Raw genomic sequence first — 13,731 nt, forward strand, 5'->3', positions numbered from 1 at the left:
TCCATCCGCCCATTTTGGAAAATATTCTCTCAGCATCTCTCTTCTCAATCTCTTAAAACCCGTCACATTTCCTTTTTTTATTTTTAACCGTTTCTGTTTTACATTTATATTTAGTCGCACGCCTCATGTCATGTGCCAATTCAATGTCGTTTAAAATATTTTTTTTTGCTTAGGGAAAGCATTACTTTAATCGAGAAGGAAATTCAGGAAATTTTCTCCGGAAAACAAGAAAGAGGTCCGCCGATAGTATTCGTATGACAAAATTCGAGAAACGCAAACAATTAGATGCAGTCACATGGCTAATTTCATATGCAACTTATCTTACTCGTTTAAAACATTGGATGTTTTGGATAAAATGGTATAAAACGCTTCGTAAACCGTCAGTAGCATTGCTTGATAAAAATTTAATCGTTATGAAGCCATTTACGGCACTATGGTACGTCAGTAGCGATTGCTTGATAAATATTTAATTGCTATGAAGACATTTACGATAGATAATAAAAAACTAACATCCCAAATAACGTCAAAGAAGAAAATTTTCATCGTACTCCCATAACGATATGCACAAGTAGAGGCCTACTAATTTAAAACAGATGACAGCCGAAATTCGGATGTTCCGGTGTGCACATCTTCGTATGAGAGAGGGGAGAGTGAGTGATCCTCCCTCCGTAAGAAGCGGTGCTTCTTCTTCTCGTTAGAACGAGTGGGGGGCGCGGCTGTAACTGTAACCACTCCCGACCTTTGGCGACGGCGGACGACCTTCGCCTGAGTTTTCTCTTTCTCCCTCCTCCCGATGCGATAGGGGCTTGGGAAGACCACTTTCTCTGGTCGTCTGGCCATCCGCCTCGATCGGAACTCTTTTTCCGCGCCGGCCAATCAAAATGCGTCCATCTGATGCGATGCGATGGACCTTGAGACCACTTCGGAATGGGAGGCCTAGTAGCTCAAATTCATATCGTTGCGGAAGCTCTAAAATGTGTCTAAATATAGGCCCATCGAGTGCCATCATTTGCGGGCCTCGGTCCACGCGTGCGAAGGTCGTGGGTTCAAGACTTGCCGAAGCATCGAGGCCACGGGCGGTTTTAAATGGGTTTCGCCCACATTATTTAAATTTATTATTACTATAAATTATTAAAACATTACGCTCGTGCAGTTTCTGTGAACGACGTGCTAATATGTGGGATAAAATCACATAAGAAACTCAACGAGCTATCAGTAGCGATTGTTTGATAACTATGATAATTATTGTGTAGTAATTTACGGCACTTACCAAATATTAGCAGCCCAAAAACGTTGCAATAGAAAATGTACGTTGTATCCCGCAAGGTTTATGCAGGGCCTTGGATTTTAATTGTTGGCACCTATTAGCATTGATATTCTGATGGGGGGATGTTAAAAGATAAAATAAAAGAAAAAAGTTTATCAGAAATTACATCTGGAGTATGCTTTTCTACGGAAGTGAGGCATGGACAATGACAGCAGCAGAGAAATATGGTGTTACAGAAGAATGATGGGAATCAAATGAAATCGATAGAGTTAGTAATGAGGAAGTCCTAAAAAGAATAGGAGAGGACAGTAGCTTCATGAAAATAAAGTGTTCTTGCTGACTGAGTGAATCACTCACCCATCAATGCGGAGCCAAAAATACTGAAGATGAAGAAGAAGCGACGGGCGTCGAAGTCTCCATGTTTCACAGACGCATTACAGGGGATACATGCTAATATTAACATTTAAAGTTGCATTAAGCTTCGTAATTAAAACTCGTATCTGAGTACTTTTTAAAGCGTGTTTTTAACGTTAAAACACCATTTAAGGATTTTAGACTAATGAAATTATGTCGGTGAATGATGCATCTGGGGCTATAAAAGGGGTTGGTGAGCTTACCTTTCAACGTTTTGGCTAGAGACGCGCTCATCGAAGCGTCGGAGGGAGGGATGGGGAGAACCATCACCCGATGTGAAACCTGAGAGATTTTCACCAATATCGTTCGCCGGAAAGCATCATTCATTAATAAAATAATGCATTCAGTAATAATAATTCAATAAAATATCGTAAAAATAATTATTGACCCCCAATGGAAAATTAATCGAATTCGGCTCAGGCACTTCTCATTTGCTTTTGTACATGACTTAAACTTACGATACTGGTTAATAATTTGTAAGTATCGTTGCGTGGGAAAAGGAATTTTGTAATTAGCTGTAATTCCTCCATTTTTTTCAGTGCATTTCGTTTTCTGCCGATTATTTATTTATAAATGAAAATATAACGATTTTGGTTCGATGTCAGCTGTGCAAGTAGAACGTAGCAAACTTGTGTAAACATGCATTCTATACATTAAACAAAAGTGAATCTGATTAGATTACGAGGAATTCCACGAGGAATAATCTCCACACATCTCTCCGGACTTTTTATCGAGCTTAATCTGTGGCCACCTACATTCCCGAAAAGCTCGTTTTTTGCAGTCAAACGTAATTAATTTAAGTACTCAATAAATAACGAAAACACAAAGGCAATCGAGTTTATTGCATTTTCTACTAATATAAGTGCTTGGACAAAGTAGTTACGATGTATTAATACGTAAAGGTGACATACAAAGGCGGAATGTGGAAAACACGAGTAAACTCTATACCCGTCCGCAATGTGTTCTGTGTTTTGGGCTGTGAGTGGGTGACTCAGTCAGTATGTAAAAGCCGTTTTACACAGGGCACGGAATTGCGCAGGTTAGAAGTGCATTAATTTCGGAAATGGCGTCGAATTGCGCGAATGCATGAACGGAATTAGAACTGTGAATTACCATCTTACGTATACGCAATCCCGCATGCGTTCTAGCAATTCACCGCTTTACACGAAGCAATTTTGACTGCGCCTTCGTACACACATCAGATTGTGCAAGTACGTGCCCCGTGTGAAACGGCCTTAAGAACACGTCACTTTGCATGAGAGATTCTGAGAAATTTTGCTTTCCCTACGATTAAATTTTTTAACAAAGATGATCCGGAATATTCCAGTTCACGAAGAGATTCAGAAGGAATGAAGTAATATAACCGTGAAGGGAAAACTGGTGACGAAGTGAAATGATTGCATTATTTGGGGCGGCGAAGAGACCGAAATTTGGAGACCCCGGAAGTGAGACGCAGGAGGGGTGTATGTGTAAAGAGCATTTAAGAAGGTGAAAGGAAATCTAATTGTATTTTTACAGAAGTGAGGAGAAGGTTTGCTAAATGCATGGGGTGTGATGTGTATTACAACCGTGAAACGAGGACAGTTAAATGGGAATAAGAGAAGAATATGTTGGAAATTGAGGCGTGGTTGTGGAAAGTGATGCTCAAAAGTGAAGAGGTCTGATTGGATGAGGAAGTACGAATGAGAATGGGAGGATAAGAGAGATAACTGGAGCTTGGCTGTGACATTTGCACACGCACTGGAAATAGCAAAATATTGATACATAGAAGGAAAGGCACGTGTTCACTCAGAACCCAAATGGCAATTAAGAAGAAGAAATAAGGCCGAAGCGATCGAAGGGACGGATAAGGAACGATGGCCTTCCCCATTCAGCTCTCGTCGGTTTAAAATAAGAAAACGTGAAGGTTGCCGCCCACTTTTCATGAGTTGGTGACGTCATTAGGGTTCTCGTTCATTCACTCGTTCATGGAGATCCGTCCGTCGAAATGATGAATCACTCGGTAAAGTGTGAACGACAATGAACCACGCCAATGACGGATGCACGAGGCCGAGGAGTAGGTGAAAACCGGATGGTACCAGGTTTGCATGAATGCGTGACGTCATCAACTTACCTGCGATAGGGATAATTGTCTGTCGCCGCGAATACCTCGAGAATTTGACGACGGATCCACAGGGGGAAAATTGTTACTTTTACCCTTTACTTTTCAAGTTCTTAATAGAATGGAAAATGATGTGTTTTGAGGGCCCGTTGTAATCTAAAAGAGTGGTACTGTGAGAGAGAGGGAGAGGCAGAAAATGAAGGGAGGAATGCGATGAAGGCGCGTTGAAAGTGCCCTTTACGGAGGAGAGGAAGATTCCGTCCAAAGGAGGCGAATTGATGAGGATTTCTTACGCTCACTTCTGCCTCGTTCAGATTGCGATTGCTCCAGCAATCGTCGGAACTATCGTGCATTCACACGACGATGGTTATAACCTGTGCTGACATCTAAAGTGACGGTTAGCAAAGCTGTTGACGTATGGTGGGTCAAGATATTACTGTGTTCAATGTATATTTAACGAATAATTTTTCTTCCGCCCATATTTATCCTTGATTGGACAAATCCATGAAAAATAGAGCGATGGGAGCTTTAAGAGCTTTTCGTCCTTCTCTTGTCGCTTCCTTTTCCGGTCTCCCAGCGCCTGACCATCGTAAAGTGGCAGCGTTCGGAACTACGGTAACTATTGTCAGGACATGCATTCTCTCGGCTAGTTCGGCCAACTATCGTTAGGACGATCGCTAGGACAATCGTAATGTGAATTCGAACACATTCGGTTCCATTCGGCTCGGCATTCGAGTCTTTTCCGACGTCATCCGATGAGTGTGAACCGGCGTGCACGGCATGCATACTTGGAACCCAACAGACATCACCAAACACACTCACCACACGAATCGGTTTCACACGATTTCTAAAAAGGCGCGAATTCGTGTCTAGGGCACACAGTGCAGTAAGGCGATCACACGTGTAGGTAAGGTTCACTTTCGTCCGTTGTCTTTGGTGTACACCCATTTGTACCCAAAGGTCGAAACAAAAAGTTTTCCGTTTGATTCATCACTGAAAACTCTTCCGAGGATTTCTAAATGCACAGTGTAAAAAAGTCATTAAAACATTTTCCTGGGACTTGATGCGCATCACTTGGTTTCATTTGCAAATAAACTGGTACACAATGGATACAGTGCTGTAGATAACAATGAATTGCAAGTATTTTGTTGTCTTGTAACTGGAAAATTACAATAAGCCCGCAAATACAATAACAAAATAAGTATCGAACCCTATCGTGGCTAATGGCAACCTGATATGAACCACTTGCGAGTGAAGACGTTAATTCGACGGCCACCGGAAAAGAATCGAAGGTCTACCGAACCGAATGAAACCGCAAACGATTAAAACGAGCCTGTTTGTGGCTTCGATCGCGAATCGGGATGCTGTGATCTGCTTTTTTCCGAATTTATCTCCATAGCAGAGCGAGAGGCCTCGGTCATTTTTTTGTAGAATCCTGGGCCATTAAAAAAAAAGTCTTGGAACTTTCTCAAAATGAAACCCAGAAAACTTGTCTTTCTCGTGAAATGGTTTATATATCGCGTAGTATTGGTTAAATCCTCGCCGGAAGACACTTTGCTTCGTCAGCGGAGGGCCGGTGAGGGATGTGGGGGTGGGCGGCCTGTCCCCCATTCCACCCCCCCCCACCAGCGCCTCGACGCCCCCACCCCTAGTGCGTCCACGTTCCTTAGGGCCCCCCACCCACGAGCTCCAATCCATCAATTCGAGGCTAAACGGTCGCAGATGCGACCAAATGAACACAATTACCGATCGAAGGAAAAGAACATAATTTGTCATAATATTCTTGGTATGGATGGGTAAAAAATGATGTATTTTTAGATATTTCAACCCCCTTGTCCATAGATGATCATTGAGGTCTGGTCAGGGGCAAATGTTGAGGTTTTAAATGCTTTAGGTCTCATTTTCAGTCACTTCCACATCATTTTTGTAATGGGCAGTATTTATGCGAAAAAATCGATATTTCCGGTATTCTGGCGACTCCACTCTGTGGTGTTTTGGCCTGCCTCGCCAGGCAGGGAAAAGGCGACAACCAGAGCTCAAAACAAAAATATATATCAAAATATATTGAATATATTGCTGACATATAACGTGTATCATCTACGTATATGCATTACTAACAATCTACGGAAGACAACAGTACCATTCAATTTTCAATTGACCCACTGGTTTCGAAGTTAGCAGAGGTTTGCGTTGTTTACAACAACTCAGTTAATTTTTGTGGAATAAATAATTTGTTTTCGGCAAACTGCTAAAAATAATAGATGTGGATTTTTTATATCAAAATTGCAAGTTGTGGGAACGAAAACTACGGGAATGCCAAGCGCTCAAATTTGGCCAACGTGATTTATGCGCAAAAAAACGGGTACTTTTTTGAGAAAAAAATTAAGTACAGGAAATACTATTCAGCCGAAGATTTTTTTAAGGTACATGATACAACGTAGAAATAAATTCTCTTTCGTATGCTTTTTTTGCAGTGAAATTGGTGGCTTTGTTTAGAGGCTAGAGCTCCTCAAACTCGGGTATATAGCTTTTTTTCTTACAGACAGTAGCTCCGAGTGTGATCATTGAGTGTTTTACTTCGGGCAAATATGAAGATGGCCGTGCTTATCCACTCCTTATTCTTTCGTGGATTTCACTCTTACTTGTTTGTTCAACATGTCAAATATTTGCTATGGATGCAAAGTAAAGTATGTGAAACCGAATAATTACGTAAATTGCTGGAAGAATGGCTGATGTGCGATTTGAGAGGAGTCCAGCGTTCTGAGTTTTGACCGTTGTTCACGAAGCTATTGTCCACCGACTCACGCGTGTCGTCATTCGACGATAAGTGAGCGATTCACTAAGAATGAAAAACACTTAAATGCACGCGCGTTGCAATAAGGGAAGAAGATCGACCACTGAATGTGTAGTCGTCATTCACAGCGAATTCCAATGTGTTTACAGAAGTGGCCACTCGTGTCCCCGACAGCGGAGCGATCCGAATTACATGAGGAAATAAGATATAATTCAGGCTGTTAAACGGAATTTCAATTCTTAATGACGTAATATATGGAATCAATAACTTCGTCGGTGCTATTCCTCGCGAGTGGAATTACTTCGTTTCGGGTTAATGGATCGGTCTGCGTTTATCGCCGCTCTGCGGACATTTTTGAAACCAGATTACATTACGTCCAAAGGGACAAGAACTCCTTCTCCATGAAGAACTCAGGAAGAGGGCACGCGAATTGCCATGAGAAAAAAATTACCTTAGACTGGCAATGGAACCACGGACTTTTGCCTTTCCAAGACGCGCCGGCGAGTGGCCGGATTGAAATATTGCACAACCTAAGAGTAGGTGGCGATATTTTGTGGAATCGCGTAACTGGTAAAGTAATCGCGGAAAAACGTTTGTATAAGTTCACCCATCTAACGATTTGATCGTTGGATTATTCTTCCTCATAGGATAATCCTCCAAAGTCGTTAGAATAGCAGTGGCTGATGCCTGGTTTCGCTAGTGGTAGGACCCGCCCGCCTTTGTGACGGTGCGGGATTCCTCGTCCCATCCCTTCCTTCCCTATCCCGTCCCAGGAGGCGTCGTCGGGCTCCTATCGCGGCGGCGCCTCCTTCCTTTTTCCTTCCTGTCCTCCCCCTTCTGCGGTGCAGAGGTGAAAAGCTCGCGCGAATATGCCCTGCCCCACGAGTGTATCCTTGCGAGCCCGCCCTAGGAGTCTCGTTCCAACTGTATTAGCTCACCCAATTTAATCATTGTTTGACCTAGTTTACGGCAACTCATGTCATTTTGATTGCGACGTTACACAAGTCTTGAAAATGACATTAGTTGTCAAAGTAAAGAAATTATGTGGACCATACAAACGTAATTCTTTCGTCATGTTACTTTTACGTGAAGGAATCTTATATGGAGTGAAGGCGGTGTCCAATTATTCGGGAGAATCACTTACTTCGGGGGGACGGATGAATACAATGGCTGAATGCTGATCTGATTCTGAGTGTGGGGAGGCCTTGTCCTGCCTCGTTGCCTTTCACTGCGTCCCGTTTACATAAGCGCACGCAAAAAGAGCGACCTGGGCGTGGCTCGCTTCTCGCCGTGACAAAGCGCATTCGAAAGACGCTGCACCCACCCACCCCACTGCACCCCTTCGAGTGCGTTTAGGCGCCGGGTGCGGCACGTCAGTCGGAGGAGCCGCGGGGAATTCTGGGGATGTGAAGGCCGGGACCATATGCGCGAAGAGAAGGCGTGTCGAGGCGCTTGGAATGGGGAATTTGCAATCGCTTCTCATAGCTCTCATAATTGGATAAAGTTCCACCCCAACATCCACCCGCACTCCTCATTTTATGTGCCAATTTAATTCCATCTCAAATAGTTATGCAATCGAGAAATCATAAGTGTTATTTTAGACGAAATTTTAAGCAACCATTACCGGAAAACAATGAATTATTTCGTTGCTTCCCTACAGTATTCTTTAGGCATACTTCGAGCAACATAAACAACTGTGTACATTCACACGGCTAATTATACTGAGACACTTCTCCTTCTTTCAAAACATCAATGCATTATTGTACTTTTAAACACAGAAATAACGAAGCAAATGGTCCACAAAAACACATTCCGATGGACGAGTTTTTTTTTAATGGACGAGTTAATTTTTTTTGGATAAAATCACATAAAACTCTTAATGAGCCATCGGTTGCGATTGCTTCGTAACTGTGATAGAGAACTTTACGGCTCCAACCAAATATTATCACCCCAAGTGACGTAGAATACGAAAATGTTCATAGTATTCCCATTAGGACATAATCGAACACAGTTCCACTATTTTCAGACAGATGACGATAGAAATGCGGATGTTTCGGCCAGCACGTCTCGGAGACGGAGGAAGACACACACGCCAGGCACCGCGAGGGCGTTCGAATGGGACTCCGCCGCTGCCCCATTTGAATGCGCACGCGACGGAGCAGTAAAACACTGTGAGCGAATTCCACACTCAAAGACTCACCTCGGTCGCTTCTAAGTTCGCTGGAAGGCCTCCTTTCTTTCTTGGCTGGACTGCAGTTCCTTCTCTCGCTGGCTGGACTCCTCCGCTTCTGTGTTTTTGTCGGGGGACTTGTCCTGTTGTTCCTTGTCGGTCTGCCGCGGTGCGTGTGTGTGTTCCTGCGACCGCCTTTGGAGTGAGAGTGCCCGCCGCCGTGGGAATAAATGTGTGCCTGGAAAAAGAGGGTGCCCACCCTCCCCTCCGACCCCCACCCCATTCCACAGACGCCCCCCACCCCCATCCCCCCTGGAGGCCGCCGCCGACGCCCACTTTGCCTCTTAAGGCCACACACTCTCTCTCTCTATCTCTCCCTTTCACTTTCGCTTCCGCCTCCTCACCCGAATCTTATGTACCCAATCACCCCGAATGGACCTCTTTCACAACTCCACTCAATGAGAGCGCATTTTCAGCATATTTGATGAAAAAGTGGTAATGACAATATAATTATTTATGATGGAAAGAGCTCTTTATTTGGTAGGACAACGGGACTGCTTTAAGAGCAACCACCACGAAAGGTTTCTGTCGTGTCAGGGTGCATATCAGGTTAGGGTGGTCTTTATTTTTTAAAGTTTTCGAATTTATTTTGGGACGCCCCTCCCCAAGATTTGTTCCGTTTGGTTAGTAAATCGTGAGAAATTTGTAAAATAAATCGTGAGAAATGTTTTTTCAATCAGATACCGGAAAAACGTGCCGCATCGTCCTTTAAGACTTGGAATTTTGGTATTTTTAGATGTTTTTCGAACGTAACTAAAGATAAAATCACTCTCAGGACTCAAAAGAAAATGTAAGGTATTTGGCTCCGCATGTTCCTGCTAGTTCTCAAATAATAATAGTCGAGCCAATACATCGACTCCCTATAAATGTATATACTTGACTTCATATCCTCGCAATAATTCCCAATCGCTCGGCGACTTCGTTGTATGTATTTCCGACTGTCATTTTCATAGTTTGTTGAATGAAGAGACGTTCTCTCCGTTTGTCCGTTGATCGCTTATACCGAGAGATATTCGCGGCGAAAAATCGTCAACCATAGAGAATAGAAATAGCGATAAATATGAATTAGAATTAACGAAAAAAGTAATTTCACAGCTTGGTAGAATGAAATTGAGTTTATTGCACTCCATCTTTCATTCTTTTGCGGAACTATAACTGCCGCATGTGAAGTTTTGCCATTGAGCTGCACTGTTTCTTTGCCGCATCGATTTATTTCTCCCGATAAATTTACTTCCCGAATCCATGTGTGATCCACGTTACCTGAATTACATTCTAAAGTATCTTTTTCCACGATTCAAAGAACTAAAAAACCACGGTTGCGCATGAAACAAATGACTACGACACTGCGCGTTTCAAAGTTTAACGCTAATAGGGCAGTTTCCTTCATCAGAGAAAACGAAAGCCATGATTGCGATTCGCCATCCGGCATTAGTGTAATCATAATATACAAATTATTTGGTTTTAGAAATACCGGTTTAGACGAATGGCAAAGGTCAATTTTATCCTCATTTGAAAAAGGCCAGATTGGCGCCCATGCGAATCCACTCCACGTGACGTCACAGGGACCTAGTTTCTATACGAGTAGATAGGAGTTTTACATCGTCTGAGATTACTAATGCATGCATGAGGCACAGAGCTCAGGGAAACATCTCTTAATAATCACGTAATAAAACTGCCGATGGTCGGAAAGTTTCCTTCGTTTGATAGGGTATCAATTATCCTTATTTAAGCCAAGCTCTACCTGCGTCGTATCAGCGCTCAAAGCCTCGCCCCAAGGTCACCTCACTTGCGGCAGCGGGAACCAGAATGACGTCACACGGGGTTTTCTTAGCATTCATACTTATCCGTCGCGTATTCGCGCGCTTGAAAATGTTCACTTTTGATTTAATCGCGAAAAATAGATATCATCATTTAAAAATCTGAAAGCGTGAAATACGTACTTTAGGAGTAATAATCTTTCGATATAGGCAATGAAACAATAATAGGAAACCACCCTATTTCCCCGTTGATTCAAAATCGACCGATCCTAACGGTAATTGTCGCCCTTTATTCACCATCTTTATCTCCAATCTCTTCTATGAACGCCGGGTATGGCTTATGACTTATGGGCAATTTTCTCACTGACGTATGGGTGTCATAATCTCACGCTTAGTGCTCCGTACGTATAATGTATGGTTGATTTCTTTTCTATGAACCGGCGTGAACTTTTTCGCAGTGTGTGTAATAGGCTAAAGGCCATTCATTCCACCGAGTGGACTCTAGAATCGTGCGCTCAAGAGATCGTTGCTTCGATGGTGATGTAACAGTATTCAAACCTTGCCAAAATTAGCGACTCTTCTGACGTCACGCACTCATGAAAACCGGGCATCAGCTTTCGCTTTGTTAATGTTAAATAAATGCAGGAATAGTTGGGAGAAGTTATATTATTTACGTTATAACTTACATGCAATAATACTGAAGAGAATCATCTACTCATGAATAGAACGAAGAGCAGAACATTTCTTGATCGAAGACCAATCTGTAGTCAGCAAAAACATGGAGAGAAGAGAAGCAATTATATCCCTGAACATAGGAAAAAGAATGGAAAAGAAATAACCTAACGTTTAAGGAAGGCCTTAGACTACGTCCGAATTAAACGGCCGGAAAATACTAAATGTGGGACATCCAAAGAGAATCCTACATCCTTTTTTGAAGTTGATAACGTCACGAACTCATTCCAAGAGGGCTGCTACCCTTTCTCAGCTCCACCTCCCTCTCTCGCAATGGACTCATGCAGTGGCGCCGACACCATGGTGCCTGAGGGGGCCCGAGCCCCCCCAAAAAATTCGTTATGGGCGTGAGGAAAAGATGTGCCAGGCTTGTCGATTTTCCCCGGAGTGTCCAGATATCGAGTTATCAGGGTTCTATAGTTGATCATATGGCTCTTGTAAAATGCTTAAAAAACTTTAAAACTCACTATTTATTAAATTGCCCGGGGCAAGACCCCAGTATGGGCACCCCCAATAGTATTTATTAGTCGGCAGCCCTGGACTCGTGCGGTGGGTCGTTGATTTTTATACTGTTGTGAGCTCAAGGAAAAGTTATCTCAGAAGGAGTACATGAACTAAATATCTGATGACGCCACGAACTCATGTTTTGTGGGTGGCAATTTTCGAGATTTTTTTTATTGTTAGAGAATGGCTGCAGGGGGAAGATTTCAATTTTTTCCAGCTAACTTATCCTTCCCTCCCATCTATCCGATATTCCTACCCGTTCATCTATTCTTTCAACAAATTGCGATTACCAGCACCTAATTGCTGGTGTTCCCTCAATCCGTGTGGCCGTCTATAGCCCGCGGATCAGACTCATGACAGGGTAAGCTAGAGACGACGAATCCCACCATATTATAGACTGTTTAGGGTGTTGGTCATGCGTGCCGCATCCGGATGCAGAATGCGTGCCGCACCAAAATATTCGCCCGCGTCGTGCCGTAAGGTCGAAAGGGAGATGACGTCTCCATATCGAGATCGGAGTGGAGGGTGAATCAGAGATCACAAAATACTGACGTCAAAAAGTTCTCATTCGTTAACGGGGATATAATTCAATTGAAATACTTCCCCGGAGAGTTGTTTAGACCCTTACGTTTAGCATACAGTGATTTTATGAGAAATAAATGTGACGATATGATGAATACCTGCATGGTCTCCGATCGTGGGACCAGTTAGGTGGCATTTTTACCCTCTGATTTCCGTTTTTTCCGTTTACCATATATTTAAACACATGAGGAGTATGTATACGTATGCATCCACGTTTATGTTTATAATGGGTCCCATACCTAACGTTACACGTCGTTTCTCATTTTTTACCCGCTAATCTTAATGTGCCACGTGGCAATAGTCAATTTTCACGGATAATAATACAAATTCCGATATCGTGTGGGACACCAATAAACTAATGTGAACGCGACGTCGAGTCTGCTGAAAATGAGATCGCGACTCTTACACTCATTGCCGTGCTAATGCATGCCGACGCTCATCAGTTGATCCTATTCTTGTACGTGTTGATTCTTGGATTACCTCAACTCTGGTAATTGATTGATTGGCGTTTATGGATTCCAGTTATGCGTGGGCTTTGGCAAACGCCGCTACAATTTCGCCCTCTCGCGGCTGCCGCGCCAAACCTGGAATCTCCGCTGCAGAGGCACATTTCTTACGTTGTCTATTTTTTATGGGTCACTCTCTCGCTACGCACGGGACGTTTGAACATATATTTTCACTTACGTAATTTATTTTCTCTCGTACGGTAATAAATTTCTATACACTTGTACTTGGATTTATAGTACACATGTTTAAAAAAATCTGAAATTCAGCAAATTCTTATTCCTAACGTGGCGTACTCGTAATAGGTATATAAAAATGACCCAGATTATGAAAAACGCCAAATTTTTCTGTTTACAAACAGGAATTTCTATGCTCTTTACGTACAGGACAAAGGCTCTTCCTTTCGGAACTCGTGAGCATGCTTTTTTCTCTTTTGCTCATCAAAACATTTTTTTAAGGTAGTGTAATCAATGCATAAATTATTTGATACTACTACTATAGCAGTTGTGGAGAAAGAAAGGACTTTCATCTTAACTTCCAGTGAAAAATTAATTTGATAATAAAGATTACACTTTCAGATTCATTCGTGTAACTTGGAAGTCGTATGGCAATACCGGAATCGAAAAAAATGTATGGCAAGGGAAATTTAATTGTAAATTTGATTGGAGTTTAGTCTTTATGATCTCAATTAAAATAATAGTTCAATTGGTGCATTTGTTATTTAGTAATTGTGAGTGTTGTCCCGATTTCTGTGGAGTGCTTCATGTAAGTACGCGACGTTTATCCTAACAGAATTTAGGAATACGTGGTTTGTATGATCAAAGAGGATATTTTGACTTAACTATC

At 42.5% G+C, this 13,731-nt stretch overlaps 1 protein-coding gene across 1 annotated transcript in view; it reads right to left on the minus strand.

Annotated features, from left to right (window-relative positions):
- The window catches only part of LOC124172997 (protein yellow-like), a 42,066-nt gene extending 33,107 nt beyond the window's left edge, over window positions 1-8,959 (minus strand). The window contains exon 1 of the mRNA XM_046552534.1: window positions 8,777-8,959. The gene's annotated coding sequence lies outside the window, so the exon portion shown is untranslated. The remainder of the gene's footprint in view (window positions 1-8,776) is intronic.
- Between the last annotated feature and the right edge of the window lie 4,772 nt (window positions 8,960-13,731).

Source organism: Ischnura elegans, chromosome 1 (genome assembly GCF_921293095.1).
Source record: "Ischnura elegans chromosome 1, ioIscEleg1.1, whole genome shotgun sequence".
In the NCBI taxonomy this organism is placed as follows: Eukaryota; Metazoa; Arthropoda; class Insecta; order Odonata; family Coenagrionidae; genus Ischnura; species Ischnura elegans.